General features: G+C 40.9%; 1 protein-coding gene across 3 annotated transcripts in view; it reads left to right on the top strand.

Annotated features, from left to right (window-relative positions):
• The first annotated feature begins 3212 nt into the window (after positions 1-3212).
• The window catches only part of AMBRA1 (autophagy and beclin 1 regulator 1), a 173507-nt gene continuing 161393 nt past the window's right edge, over positions 3213-15326 (top strand). For 2 of the 3 annotated variants that reach the window (XM_035012689.1, XM_035012690.1), the window contains exon 1: positions 3213-3424. The gene's annotated coding sequence lies outside the window, so the exon portion shown is untranslated. Of the gene's footprint in view, positions 3425-3624; positions 3644-15326 lie in introns of those variants that run through there. The other variant, XM_035012691.1, reaches the window with a different exon arrangement.

The following is a 15326-nucleotide window of genomic DNA, read 5'->3' as shown; positions in this document are numbered from 1 at the left end:
GTGATGATCTTAGATTTTTTTTTTTTAAGATTTTATCCATTTTTTTACAGAGAGCGTGAGCACAATCAGGGGGATCGGCAGAGGGAGAAGGAGAAGCAGGCTCCCCGCTGAGCAGGGAGCCGGATGCGGGGCTTGATCCCAGAGCCCTGGGATCATGACCTGAGCTGAAGGCAGACTGAGTCACCCAGGCGCCCCTGATTTTAGATTTATATTTGCATAAACTTCAGGTGTTTTTCCCAAAATAAAAGTCTCCAATTTTTGAAAGACTGAAAATTGCTTGTAGCCTTGAAATTAGTTTCTTTAGTTTTTCTCACTGAAATCAAGCTTTCAAAACAATGTTATTTGGGTCAAGTTTGAATGAGGGCTGTGGCTTTAGATGCTTATGCCCCACAAGCCTTTCTAAGAAGGAAGCTTCTCTAAAACATATATTCTGGGAATAGAAACTCAGCCCTGGATGACAGCAAAGGGAAGTCTATTTGCTGCTCCTCATCTGGCTTCAGGAATGTGGCAGAGACTGCTTATTTAGTTGGCACTTAGTATTCTTTGGCCCTTGACTTTTAGAACTGCCCAGGATAGGGCGCCTGGGTGGCTCAGTTGGTTAAGCGACTGCCTTCGGCTCAGGTCATGATCCTGGAGTCCCGGGATCGAGTCCCGCATTGGGCTCCCTGCTCGGCAGGGAGTCTGCTTCTCCCTCTCCCACTCCCCGTTTGTGTTCCCTCTCTCGCTGTGTCTTTCTCTGTCAAATAAATAAATAAATAATCTTAAAAAAAAAAAAAACTGCCCAGGATAAAGACTAATTCCCGGTTAGGTGTGGGTATGTGACTAAATTCTGGCCAGTGGAATATAAGTGGGAATGTCCTGTGCTATTTTCAAGATATGTCCTTATGGCGGAAGACATGCCTTTCTCTTTTCAGCTTCCTGCTGGTTGGAATGTAGACATGGTGGCTAGAGCTCGAACAGCTGTCTTGGACCTGAGATGAAAGCCACTTATTGAAGATGTCAGAGCAACAGGATGAAAGCCTGGTCCCTGACACCAAATGGCCACACCTTACCCTAGGTTGTGCATCTCTGGATTTCTTTTATATGACAGAGAAATAAATCTCTACCTTGCTTCCTTACTCTTTTTGTTTATGTGCAATAGGTCCTAATCATTAATAAAAAGGTCACAACTGCCTCTTTCCAAAAGCAGCAATACCTATTACACAGAAAATGTTTGGGAGCAACATGCATATCCAACAATGGGAAGCAAGGTCAGTATATCCTCTCAATGCAATATTGTGCAACTGTTAAAAATAACAACTATTAAAGATTTTTTCTTTAAAGATTTTATTTATTTGAGAGAGAGAATGAGAGAGAGAGAGCATGAGAGGGGGGTGGGTCAGAGGGAGAAGCAGACTTCCTGCCGAGCAGGGAGCCCGATGTGGGACTCGATCCTGAGACTCCAGGATCATGACCTGAGCTGAAGGCAGTCGCTTAACCAACTGAGCCACCCAGGCGCCCCACAACTATTAAAGATTTAATAGGGAAATGATTTAATGCAAAATAACACTGTTGTATCTCTGCTTAAACTTTAAAACATTATGTAGGATATTTCCAAGGACTGCATGGGAACATGAACCAATTAAAACTTTGTGTTTTGGAAGGAGATTATTAAATTCTTTCTTTTTTTTTAGACTTTTGTAAATGTTGTTATAATGTTTACTCATTTTTAAGTCCCCTAAAACAGTAGTAGACAATGAAACGCAGTGTTTTGTCCTCATATTATGGATACTGGTTTTATCCTGTATTATATACATGAGTTGTCCCTTAAATATTAAGTTACAGACTTAAAGGAGGAGATTTTTAAAAAATTATAATAAATTGTAAATAAAGCTAATGTTGTAAGGATGTGGTCTTTTTATTTTTTTAAGATTTTATTTATTTATTTGACAGAGAGAGAGTGAGAGAGCACAAGCAGGGGGAGCAGCAGAGGGGGAGGGAGAAGAAGGCTGCCTGTAGAGCAGGGAGCCCCATGGAGGTTCAATCCTAGGACCCTGAGATCATGACCTGAGCCAAAGGCAGGCGCTTAACTGACTGAGCCACCCAGCCGCCTTGAGGATGTGGTCTTTCACTTTGATTAGATTACCCGCTCTTTAAGGGCTGGGACTATCTTACTTCTTTTTTTTTTTTTTTTTAAAGATTTTATTTATTTATTTGAGAGAGAGAATGAGAGAGCACATGAGAGGGGGGAGGGTCAGAGAGAGAGGCAGACTCCCTGCTGAGCAGGGAGCCCGATGCGGGACTCGATCCAGGGACTCCAGGATCATGACCTGAGCCGAAGGCAGTCGCTTAACCAACTGAGCCACCCAGGCGCCCCTATCTTACTTCTTTTTACACCTTTACTGTCCAAGTCTCCTCCCTCCCTCCTTAGGAGGGGATAGGGTAGACTGTATTATTTATTGCCCACACTTGGTAAATCCATATTTGGAGTGATCTATGTGATTTATTGAATTGACCTAGGATGTACAGATTAATCCACATTTGTGCTGAGCATATTAGTTTGTCTACTAACAGACTTCAGAAAGGGGCTATTGCTGTGAGGATGAAAATGTCAACTTTGTCAGGTTCTGACCCAAAGAGAAGTTTGATTATTATGTAAGAAGCACACCTGTGGTCCCAGGCCTTTGGAATAAAATTAAAAAGCATGTGTTTTTTTTGTTTTGTCCTGCCTTCAGGTCAGCCTACAAAACCCTGAATTTTCCCAGCTTCTCTTTGCTACGCTTTGCTAAAGTGGAGCTTTAACAGCGATTACTCACTTTATTTCTCAGTCTGGATTCTCTCTCATTGTCTCTCTGTGCCTGTCCTATATATATATATTTATTTACCTCACTGTCCGTGAGGAAACTAAGAGTCACACTTGCTCAGCTGGGATAAATAGTGTTGGGAGAGCATAATGTAGTCGCTGAACTGCCAAGTGTTACTGTGCTATGACTTGATCTTCAACACCCAAGAAAAACTCCAGTGCTCTAAACGACTTAGCTGGCAACCAACACAGAAAATGGCAGGAGCACCGGCTACTTTACTCCACGGCTTATGATCTGGGTTTGTTTATTCATGCCTTGGACAGGAGTCGGACCTAGAGTTGGAGCTGAGCTGTTTTTCGGCGCTCGACTGCACTTCCTCGAACGATTGCCTGGGCGCTCTTCCTTCGATGTCTGAGGCGTTTGTGTATTCGGTGATCTTTTGCGCCGTCTTCTTGCTTGATGTCTTCTGAGCGGCGGCGGCGCCGGGTCGAAGGCTGACTTATCTGCGAGGCCTCTCGCTCAGGCTGCTTTCTCCCGCTGGTCGGTAGAGCGGACCCCTTGCTTCCTTCCTGCCTCTTCTTCCAGTCGGTGGCTGAGTCCCCCCCGCTGGGCTGCAGACGGAGCTCCCGCCCGCCTTGCAGGTAGGCCCGGGAGGAGCCTGGGAGGCCCGGCCCGGCATCCTTGCGCCGGCGGGTTGAGAAGACCTTGGCGCCGGCGGGTGGGTGGGCGGGTCGGCCGCGGAGACACGGCCGGAGGTGGAGCTACCCGGCTGTGTTCGGGGGCGCGGTCGGAGAGGCGGCGGGGAACTGAGGGAGAGGCCAGAAGGAGGGAGAGATGCTGGGGCTGCTCTGCGCGGTTCGGTAGGAAGGGGATGTTGGGTCTAGGGCGGGTGTTGGCACCCCTAGTGTGGGGGGAAAATCGCTTTCCAGGAACGGATAGAGCTTTGCGCGCTTTGACCCTCCGTTTCTCTTCCCACCTCCCCACCCCCACGGCTCCGGGTGTCATGACTCAATTGCGCTGGGGACCCCCTCTGAGTCCGGCCTTTGAAGGGACCTTTGAGTAGGTGGAGGCAAGTGGAACATGGCCCCCAGGCTACTCTTAGCGAAGTGTCATGTTCTTGCTTTTTTGGGGTGGGGAAACTGAGACTGAGTTCTGGTACTTGACTTTTCCCCATGTCCCCAAAGATCTTTAAATGCACCTTAAGTCGTTTTTTTGTCATTTACAAGTTCGCCTTTTTTTTTTTTTCCTATTTACCTGTCACTTTATGCACACAGAGACTTGTCATTTGTGATCCCTCCTACCTAGGAAATCAGATTCTGTCACTGGTACTTCATAAGTAAAGAGACCATGCTGGTTTTGCTTGTCAAAGTCTGTATCATTTTCGTGAGAATAGCAATGACAATTCTGTTTCTTGATAAGAAAATTTCGTTTGCTGTCCAGTTTGCTTTCTGGTTGATACTTATTTCTTCTCCTTCCCCTCAGCTTGTTCTCAGTGGAAATCTTCTAACTATGGTGTTAAATGGGTTAATGTCCAACGGAGGATGGTCAAGATTTTGAAATCAGATATTTGTCTTGAGAGTGCTTTCTAGGAAGAATCCAGAGGCAACCCAAGGAGGCGCGTTCGGAACAGTTTTATTATATTTGATTAGTGGTTTAGTTATGCATATACTAAACAGGTTGTGTGTAAGAATCATTCAAATATTGAGATATTTAAATAGAAAGTTAAAATTCCGGCAACTCCATTGTGTTTTCCTTTTCTCTCCCAACTTGGAAACTTTGGGGACTAAGTGTTCTTATTAATTTTATTTTCATTGGATTCAGTGTCATGGTCCTAATTTGCGTAGCTTTTTTGTTGAAAAAAAATATTCAGTCTGGAGGTCATTCTAGGTTGAATAAGTATTTCCATAGTCTGTAGAATCAGTAGGACAGTGGTTTTAAGAGAAAATAGACTAAATTTCTAGTTCTTAGATGGAAACTATACAAGTCTATGATTTTTTTTTTTTTTTAGAATTCTCATGAGTTTTGGAAAGATTATTGTTCCTCTATTTTTTTTTTTTTGAGGTCAGCGATATTTAAATGTAGGGCCCTTGATCATGAGAGATTTCCTAGTTATCAGGACCTCAGTACTTCCAGAAAGGGTTTAATGAAGAGCCACCAGACTGTGGAAAATCTACATTGGGAAGTTAGGCTAAGAATGTGTGCTCTCTGGAAAAGTTTTTATGGTAGAAGAGAAATTTATAACAGAGGAAAGAATTTAGAGAAGGCCGTGACATTATCTCCTGGGGATTTATTCTGCATAGAATTTATAGTTAGTATAGTATATCAGCAGCTCCTAATTAATGCTAAATAATAGATGGAGTTTGCTGTGAGTGTCACAAAAAACGTTAGGAACATTTTGTTATGTTTCTGTAGGAGATAATTAGCAGAGGTTTAAGTTGGATTGAAGAAGACAAGAAATTTGGTTTTGGTGCTGGTGGTGGGGTTATAGGTATAGAGCTTCTTATGAGCTTCTACCCTGCTTTTTGACAAATTCACTCCACTGTTTACCTTTCTTGGTTAAATCTTGTCTGTTCTGTCTGTCAGATCAGGCTCTCTTCTGGCATTTCCTTTCAGAAACTTACAGGTTCAGAATGTGACTTAATTGTTTTATCTTCTCTTTTAGTGAGAAAGTTCTTGGGGATTATTAAGATACGAACTTCTTTGAATATCTTCTAGAACTTATCCTGGAAGGAGTTACGTCTGTCACTTGGAAAAGATTAGTTATAAATGTCATTTGAAAACAATTGGTTATTTTTACTAACTGTAATAACTTCTTTTTATACTGTATAATTTTCAAAATATTTTCAACACGTTAGGAATCGTATGAAACTTTTATGCTTTTATTAATTTATTTTTTAAAGTAAGCTCCACATCCAGTGAGGGGCTTGAATTCATGATCCTGAGATCAAGAATTGCATGTTCTACTGGCTGAGCTAGCCAGGTGCCCCAAAACTTTTTTTTGATCATGCTCCTTTCTGCTCCTTATTAATACTGAATCCAAACATTTATGATCGTCAAGGGTCTTCATGAATGTTGACAGTTTTTGTTGACAGTTTATCTCACTATTCCCATTTATCTTGCCCTGAAAGGAATTGGAAAAAAAGAGTTTTGTTGTTAGCACACTGAGGTCTCTTTTTAATTTTTTAAACAATTTTTTTAAATCTTTTTTTTTTTTTTTTTAAGATTTTATTTATTTGACGGAGAGAGACACAGCGAGAGAGGGAACACAAGCATGGGGAGTGGAAGAGGGAGAAGCAGGCTTCCCGCTGGGCAGGGAGCCCGATGTGGGGCTCGATCCCAGGACCCTGGGATCATGACCTGAGCCGAAGGCAGACGCTTAACGACTGAGCCACTCAGGCGCCCCTAAACTATTTTTTTAAAGATTTATTTATTTGCCAGAGAGAGAGAGCACAAGCAGGGGGAGCTGCAGGCAGAGGGAGAAGCAGGCTCCCCGTTGAGCAAGGAGCCTAATGCGGGACCCGATCCCAGGACTCTGGGATCATGACCTAAGCCGAAGGCAGATGCTTAACCGACTGAGCCACGCAGGCGTCCATTTTTTAATTTTTTAAAATTTATTTTTAAAGATTTATGTATTAATTTGAAAGAGAAAGAGAGTGCACGCTCATTGGGTGGGGAACAGAGGGAGAGGAAGAGAATCCCAAGCCGACTCCCCGCTACCACATGGGGCTTGAACTCACAACCTGAGACCATGACCTGAGCCAAAACCAAGAGTCGGAAGCTCAAACCGACTTAGTCATCCAGGCGCCCCAGGTCTCTTTTTTTAAAGATGTGTCTCGGCCTTGATAGAGTTATTTTGGGATGGGATGCAGATCTTTTTGCCCAGTGGTTTGTTTTACCAAAAAACAAAACAAAGCAAAACAAAACAAAACAAAACACAAAACCCTTAAGTTCCTTTAATCATAGTCATTCTTGTTTCTTTCTCCAATTGTTTCTCATAAACCCAGAGAGAACTTTCTGTTTCTTGTCATAATTTCTTTTTGTACAGAAGTACTATGGTACAACCTGTCCCGTGGTTTGGGGGTAATTTACATTTTATATTTTCAAACCCCTTTTCCCCCCCTAGTTAATTAGATCTATTTTTTTCCCTTTTTGCAAAGCTAAAATTAGTTACTGATAGATAAAAATTTTGTGATCAGTTATTGTCAGAACGTATTTATGTGCCCAGTAGTATGTGGCAGTCTGCCAAAGTGATGTGGTAAGAAGAAGACAGATTAAGGAATCAGGAGACCTGGGTTTAAGTCCTAGGCTTATGAACTTCCTTAGCTGAGAAATCCTGTACAAATTATTTAAGGAGGCGATAGGGAAGGTTACTGCCCTTTATTGGGCATGTTCTTTATATGTATTAGCTCACTGAATACTCATAGCAGTCCTTTAAGGTGAATATTATTTTCCCAGTGGATACTGAACTCAGAGAGAGTAAATAATTTGACCAAGATCACAGAGCAGGTATCTAGCAGAGCTGGGATTTAAATCCAAGGCTTTGAATACTTTTATGAATCTGTATTTAAAGAATGGGAAAGAGAATACTTCTATAATATTTCTGTAGAGAAAAAGTACATGAAACTGCCTTAAAAAGGTAAAGTGCTCTTCAGATGTTAACTGCTGTCCTATCTTACAGAAACAATGAGTAGATGTCATCTAGGTTCTTGGACACCTTGCTTCTTTCTTTTTTTTTTTATTTTAAAGATTTTATTTATTTATTTGACAGAGAGAGACACAGCGAAAGAGGGAATACAAGCAGGGGGAATGGGAGAGGGAGAAGCAGGCTTCCCGCGGAGCAGGGAGCCCGATGCGGGGCTTGATCCCAGGACCCCGGGATCACGACCCGAGCCGAAGGCAGACGCCTAACGACTGAGCCACCCAGGCGCCCCATCTTCTTTCTTTTTTTTAATTTTAATTTTATTATTTTATTTTTTTTTACCTTCTTTCAAGGCAGCATTATGCCTGACAGTCATGGAGGAGAGAAGTGACAAACATTAAACCAGCATGGGAGGAGCTTACTAATATGTAGGTGGAAAGGAGTGCCTGCAAGTGCTAGTGAAAGACAAGTTTGAGGTGCTGCATGTTTATGAGGTGAGACTGAGATATTTACCCCCTCTCTTCCAGTTAGTCTTGCCTGTGCATCTGTAGATTAGTAACTTTTCCATCTTGTTCTCTGTCTCTTCTTGGGGTTTATAATCTCTACTTCTCCACCCAGACTTCTTCCTTTCTTCATTGAGTACTGTTCTCGTACTGTGTTATTTCCTAAGGTGCAATATATTCCTCACAGACCTTTTGGAACTATTTCTTGATTGTGACTCTTTTGCTTTCTTTCTTTCTTTTCTTTCTTTCTTTCTTTCTTTCTTTCTTTCTTTCTTTCTTTCTTTCTTTCTTTCTTTCTTTTTTTTTTTAAAGATTTTATTTATCTGAGAGAGAGAGCACAAGCAGGGTAAGTGGCAGATGGAGAAGCAGGCTCCTCACAGAGCAGGGAGCCCGATGCGGGGCTCGATCCCAGGACCCTGGGATCACGACCTGGGCTGAAGGCTGACACTTAACCGACTGAGCCACGCAGGTGCCCCGATTGTAACTCTTTTTCAACCCTTACCTTTTCAGACTTTTGTTCATCTAGCAAATATTTATTTAATGCTCATTAGATGCTGGGATACAAAGGTAGACGTGAGTGTACTTGCTCTTACCAAGTTTATTCCAGTGGGGAGCAGAGTTGACTAGGTACCTGGTTAATATTGAAATTTAAGCTGTGCTCTGAAAGAAACAAATGGGGGCTGACAGAGAGATGAAGGAGTGAGGAGGGCACTGGGTTTTCTTGGGGATTAGAGTCTTCAGTTACGGCATCCTTAATCCCCTTAAAAACTTGCATTCACAGCAATTGCATTCACTAAATTAAGGTTCTCTTGCTGCCATCACAGTGGAAGTCTTCACTTAAGATTGCTACATGTAATATTTGTTCTTGTATCATGACACTGGATTTGGCATAATAAAGGATGACTGTGACTTAGAAATGTCCAGCATGCTTGGCTAATAAGTTTAATTTTTTACTTCTAATGTGACCTGAATTTAATTGGTTCTCATTTATTAATTTTTTCCAATCTAACTGTTCTTTGGAAGTTGAGCTCAATGAATTTAAACATTGAATACATGCCTTCAGGTTTATTTGTAGCAGGGACTAAGCTGAAGTTCTTAGCCTTATGTGAGGGGAAAGACTTTGAAGGATTGTCATGAAATTGAGAGAGGGAATATGTAGGCTACTGCTGAATATGTGTAAACAATAATACAATGTACAATACAATATATACAGTACAATAATACAATCTTGTTTGGTACCTTTCTTCCAAGATATTACAAGTATTTTGTAGTATTTTTTTTTTTTTTTTACTATTTCTGGAATTGTATTTCTGGAATTTTTTTTTTTTTTTTTACTATTAATTGGAATTGTATTTTTTTTTTAAAAGATTTTTATTTATTTATTTATTTATTTGAGAGAGAATGAGAGACAGAGAGCATGAGAGGGAGGAGGGTCAGAGGGAGAAGCAGACCCCCCGCCGAGCAGGGAGCCCGATGTGGGACTCGATCCAGGGACTCCAGGATCACGACCTGAGCTGAAGGCAGCCGCTCAACTGACTGAGCCACCCAGGCGCCCTGGAATTGTATTTCTATCTGTAGAATTAACTGAGGCAAATTTCACATTTCATGATTTCATCATTTGTTTATTTCTGCTTCCCAGGATAGAACATATATTCATTCTCCCATGAACCAAAATTACTTTGTTTTAGGTGTGTATGTTTATGACGTAATGAAACATTTAAAGTTTTGCTGAGTTGCTTAGGATTAATATGCCTGTTTGATTTGGGGAGAGAATAGGAGTAGTTCAGTCTAGGTGACCAGTGAAAACAGGGTAGAAAAACATGTCTTTCCAGACTCTTGAATAACAGCCTAGTGGTACTGATTCTTGGAGTCAGGCAGTCTGAGTCCAAATCCCAGGGCCACTATTTACTAGCTCTGCAACTTGGGCAAGTTACTTTACCTCTCTATGCCTTTCCTCATGTGTAGAATACCATGCAGTTGCGAGAATTGAATGAGTTAATACATGTAAAACATTTAGAACAGCAGATAGCGCTATATATGACAGCTGTTATCATTTTCGGTATTACTATTATAGCATGATAAGGATTTTTTTTTTAAGATTTTATTTATCTATTTGACAGAGACAGCGAGAGCAGGAACACAAGCAGGGGGAGCGGGAGAGGGAGAGGCAGGCTCCCGGCTGAGCAGGGGCTCGATCCCAGGACCCTGGGACCATGACTTGAGCCGAAGGCAGCCGCTCAACGACTGAGCCACCCGGGCGCCCACATGATAAGGATTTTATGTTCCCCCAAACAAGAACAAATAATGGTGATGCTTAGATTGAAGTTTAGGGTCTTTTGAGAGAACCTGGATAGGAAGTAGGAATTTAAAGCAGCGTATTTGTCTCTCCTTTCCCTGTGCTTCAAATTAGAGGATGCATCTTTACTGGGAAAGAGAAACCTAGAAAGCAACAGTGTCTGAAAGAATTCCAGATAGAAAAGAAATGGCAAAATTTTGAGGATTCTGTAATATGTGTGGTAAAACAGGCCAGAGCTATTTTAGGAACAGAAGAACATTTCTTTGCAAAACAGGTAGAAAATTTTTGGCATCTGAATTTTACCACCTATTTGAACTGTGATTCGTGGTTGAAGTATTTGGAAGAAGTTGACTTAAGGCACAGAAAAGAATGATATTTAGGGAAAAGTCAAAGCTACCAAATCACCTTGGGTAAACTTCTGGAAGAGTGAACATATTTTACGTATAGCGGTGAAGACTGGGAATCCAATAGAGTTAGCTTTTTTTTATTACTCTTGTTCCTTTATACCCTTATAAATTGTGGGTGGCTTCAGTCTTTGCCTTAACTGTTTTTGTTTTCCTCTCTGAAGTCTCTGTAATATTCCTGCTTTGTCATTTTAAAGACCTATATAATGATTATAGTGGAGTCTTGTTTTTTTTTTCATTCATTCATTCATTCATTCAGTAAATGTTTATTGAATGTCCACCACTGCGGTAAGTGTTGTGGATACCATAATAAGAGCTGATCAGAACCAGTGCTTATTGAAGTGCTTTGTATCATTGATTCTTTTTATTCTTACAACAGTTTTATGGTGTAGGTACTTTTTATTATCCCCATTTCATAGATGTGGAGATTGTGGCACAGATAGGTTAAGCAGTTTGCCCAAGGTTTCAAGCTAGTGGCAGCACCAGGATTGGAATCTAAGCAGTCTGGCTCCATTGTCTCTTGCTTTTAATCCCTAAATTATACTGATACTAAACTACTTTAAACTATTCTAAACTCTCTAAACTACTACCATTATACTAAGACTACAGTGATAAAATAGACACTGTCCATACCCTTATAGTCCAAAGGGAAGAGAGACCATAAACAAAAAAATACACCAATAACTGTATAATTGCAAAGTGTATCAAGTCCTATGATGGAAAAGTAAAAAAGAGATTATAGTAGGGGAGCCTGAATTATATTGGAGCTTTGGGGAGGTTTCTCTGAAGAAGTGATATTTAAGCAGAGATTAGAAGGATGAAAGGGAAAGGCAAAGGGAATAGGATGTATGAAAGCCTTAAGGTGGAAAGGAACACAGCACATTTGAGAAGCTGGAAGAAGATTGGGTGGCTGGAATACAGTGAGCAGTGGGGGAGGAAGGAGAGGGGCATAGGATGAGGATAGAGACATAGGGAGGACTGTGTTAAGGATTTTGGATTTTTTTCCTAAGTATAACTGGAAGCCTTGGAAGAGTTTAAGTATGAGTGTTGTGACCTAATACATGATTTTAAAAAATTGCTCTGGCTACATTGTGGAAAATATTAGAAATTTGTGGAAAAAATTTTGGAAACTGGAAAATTTGGAAGAGAAGTGGGAGAAGTATGAGAGTTAAGATGTCTTACTGTGGTCCTGGCAAAAGATGATCATGGCTTGGATTAGGCTCTAGGCAGTGGAGATGGAAGGATGTAGAAAGACTCATAGACATTTTATTTTATTATTATTATTATTATTTTTAAGATTCAATAGATACTTTAGAATTAGGACAGGCAAGACTTAAGGATGGATTGGATATGTGGGAGGAGAGAAGAGTCTAGTATGATTCCCAAATTTCTGGCTTGAGCCTCTGGGTAGATGAAGTTGCCATTTCTGAGATGGACATTTGAGAAGGAACAGATTTTGACTAGAGTTGGGAAGTAGAATGAAGACCTTCAACTTTAGTCATGCCAAATGTGAGCTGTCTGTTGAAAACATGTAAGTGGAGACACCAAGCAAGTAGCCTTTGAGTGCTGCTGGAAGGGCCCTGGCAGTAAATCTGGATGTTCTTGATAGGTAGTATTTACAGTCAAGAAAAATGGCCAAGATTACCTAGAGGGAATGTATGTATAGACTAACAGGAGGAGAGTGTTCCCGACCAAGATCCAAGGAATTTAATAGGAAATCTCAGAAACTGAGAGAGGAACATGTTTCAAGGAGAAAGTGATTGCCTGTATTTTTTGGATTTAGCAACACAAAGATCATTGATGGTCATAACAAGAACAGTGTTGGAGGAATGTAGGGCCAGAAGCCACACTGAAGTGAATTTAAAAAGTGCGAAGGGAGGAAGTAGATAGAGGTGGTCTCTATATTTTGGTAATTAGCATGTCTGTCTCCCCATAAGAAGTAATACTTGAAGAAGTAATATGACGATAGGAATGGTGGCCTAGCCTTGGTGGCCTAGCCTTGGTATCTTGCCAGGAGGTTATATTAAAGGAGAAAGAGATTAAGGACTGAGTTAAAATGGCAAGAGTAGAGATTCTCATGGTCTTTATATGTGGCCTTGGAATTTAAGGGTTTATGTCTTTTTTAACTTTGCTATCATTAGCTTCTCTGTTTTTAGCTCCCTACCTAATGCGTCTTTGTATTTTGGTACTGCTGGCTTTTTAAAGTTCATTCCTTACCTTTATTTTTTCTTGTTGCTTTTCTATGGCCATTGTTGCTATAGTTAATTAGCTGATATGCTTGGTTATTTATCTCGTTACTCATTCGCTTATTTTTATTGGCTCTTATTGCCATATAGAATACTGTATAACTGTGATTCTAGACTTTATTTTGATTTCTGTTTTGTTTCTCATTTACATATTCTTTGTTTAGAGTCTAATAGGCTATACTGAGATAATATTAAACATTTTTGCTACCAGTCTACCTGGAAATTTATATGATGACTTCCCTGGGAAGGGGTAAGCATTTTATGGATATTGTCCCCATTAGTTCTAGCATTCTTTTTTTTTTTTAAAGACTTTATTTATTTGACAGAGAGACAGCGAGAGAGGGAACACAAGCAGGGGGAGTGTGAGAGGGAGAAGCAGGCTTCCCACTGAGCAGGGAGCCTGATATGGGGCTCGATCCCAGGACCTTGGGATCATGACCTGAGCTGAAGGCAGACCCTCAATGGCTGAGCCACCCAGGCGCCCCTCTTCTGGCATTCTTTTTTTTTTTTTTTAATTTATTGAGGTAAAATTCACATAACACAAAAATAACCATTTTTTAAAATTTATTTTTATTTTTTTTGTTTGTTTGTTTTTTATTTATTTATTCATGAGAGTCAGAGAGAGAGATAGAGAGAGGCAGCGGCAGAGGGAGAAGCAGGCTCCCCGCCTAGCAGGGAGCCCGATGCGGGACTCGATCCCAGGACCCTGGGATCGTGACCTGAGCCGAAGGCAGACGCTTAACCATCTGAGCCACCCAGGCGCCCCTTATTTTTATTTTTTAAGGATTTTATTTATTTATTTGAGAGAGAGAGAGAGAGCACACACACTCATGTGAGTGGGGGAAGGAAGGGCTGAGGAAGGGTGAGAGGCAGAGAATCTCAAGTAGACTCCCCAGCGGAGCGGGAGGACGCGGGGCTCAATCTCACCACCCTGAGATCATGACCTGAGCTGAAAACAAGAATTAGACGCTTAACCAACTGAGCCAACCAGCGCCCCACCAAAATTAACTATTTTAAAGTGAACAATTCAGTGGTGTTTAGTACATTCACAGTGTTGTGAAACCACCACCTCCATAGTTCCAAAACATTTCGATTATTCCAGAGTAAAACATCTTCCCAGTTTATGCAGTTTCTTTTCATTTCCCTCCTTCCACCAGCCCTGGAAACCAGCAATCTGGTTGATTGATCTATTGTGGCTCTCTCATATAAATGGAATCATAGGGGCGCCTGGGTGGCTCAGTGGTTAAGCGTCTGCCTTCGGCTCAGGTCATGATCCCAGGGTCCTGGGATTGAGCCCCATCTCGGGCTTCCTGCTCCGCAGGAAGCCTGCTTCTCCCTCTCCCATTCCCCCTGCTTGTGTTCCCTCTCTCACTGTCTCTCTCCCTGACAAATAAATAAACAAAATCTTTAAAAAAAGAAACAGAATCATAACAGTACGTAACCTTTTGTGTATGTATATACCAATAATCTGTCCATTTATCCATTGATGAACATTTGGACTGTTTCTACCTTTTGGATATCATTAATAGAACTACTGTAAACATTCATGTATGAGTACTTGTTTTCAGTTGTTTTGGGTATCTGCATAGGAGCGTAATTGCAGGGCTATCTGGTAATGTATTATTGTTGTGATTCTTCCCAGACCATAGGGATCAAGCCAACATCTGCAGCTTCCACAGAGTGTGTGATTTGAGAGTTGTTGGCCAGGCTTAGATTGGGATTGAGAATCTCTTTCCTTTATGTTTAACTTTTTGAGGAACTGAATTCTCCTAACATACTGGTTTTATTATTTGCATTTTACTGATGGGGTGATTGAGGTACAGCATCTGCATGGTTTTAACTTCCTATCTTCAGAGCAAGTCGGTGATGGAACTGGGAATTTAAGACTCTTAATCATGTTCTTTGTCTAAGATGACCCATTTAAAGCCATGTTGCATTTACATGAAGCTTCTTAAAATGGGCTTCCTATATTTTATAATCTCTTGAAGGGATATTGTTCAGGTGGTATTAAGCAGATGTTCTTTTTCCATAGAAGACAAGAGGGAATGTGTTTTAATTGCAGTGGAAGGGATATAGATTACAAATAGAAAGAATTTCCTGACAAGATACTGGAATATTACCAAGGAAGGTTGTGAAATATCTTCAAAGACTTAGTAACTATCTTTCTAGGATGATTTAGGTGTGGACTTGTTAAGGAATGAGGGAGGTGAGAAAGATGACTTGCTGAGGTCCCTGGTAACCCCAGGACATAGTTGTTTGATGGTTACTCAAAACAGTATCTCTGGCATTGTAATGAGTATATTTTCATTTTCTTTATGAAGAAATAATCAATAGAGAGTAGGTAAATTGCTCAAGGTCTCCTGGTAAAATGGAAGATTAGCATTCTGAATCTTTTTGGCTCCTGGGTTGAATGCTCAGGGATGTGTTTTTTATCGTAAACGAGTCTTTTCATGGC

This window comes from Mirounga leonina, unplaced genomic scaffold (assembly GCF_011800145.1).
Source record: "Mirounga leonina isolate KUSES-001 unplaced genomic scaffold, KU_Mleo_1.0 Mir_166, whole genome shotgun sequence".
NCBI classification, from domain to species: Eukaryota; Metazoa; Chordata; class Mammalia; order Carnivora; family Phocidae; genus Mirounga; species Mirounga leonina.
The sequence above is the reverse complement of the archived record's forward strand: the minus strand, read 5'-3'. Positions and strand labels throughout refer to the sequence as shown.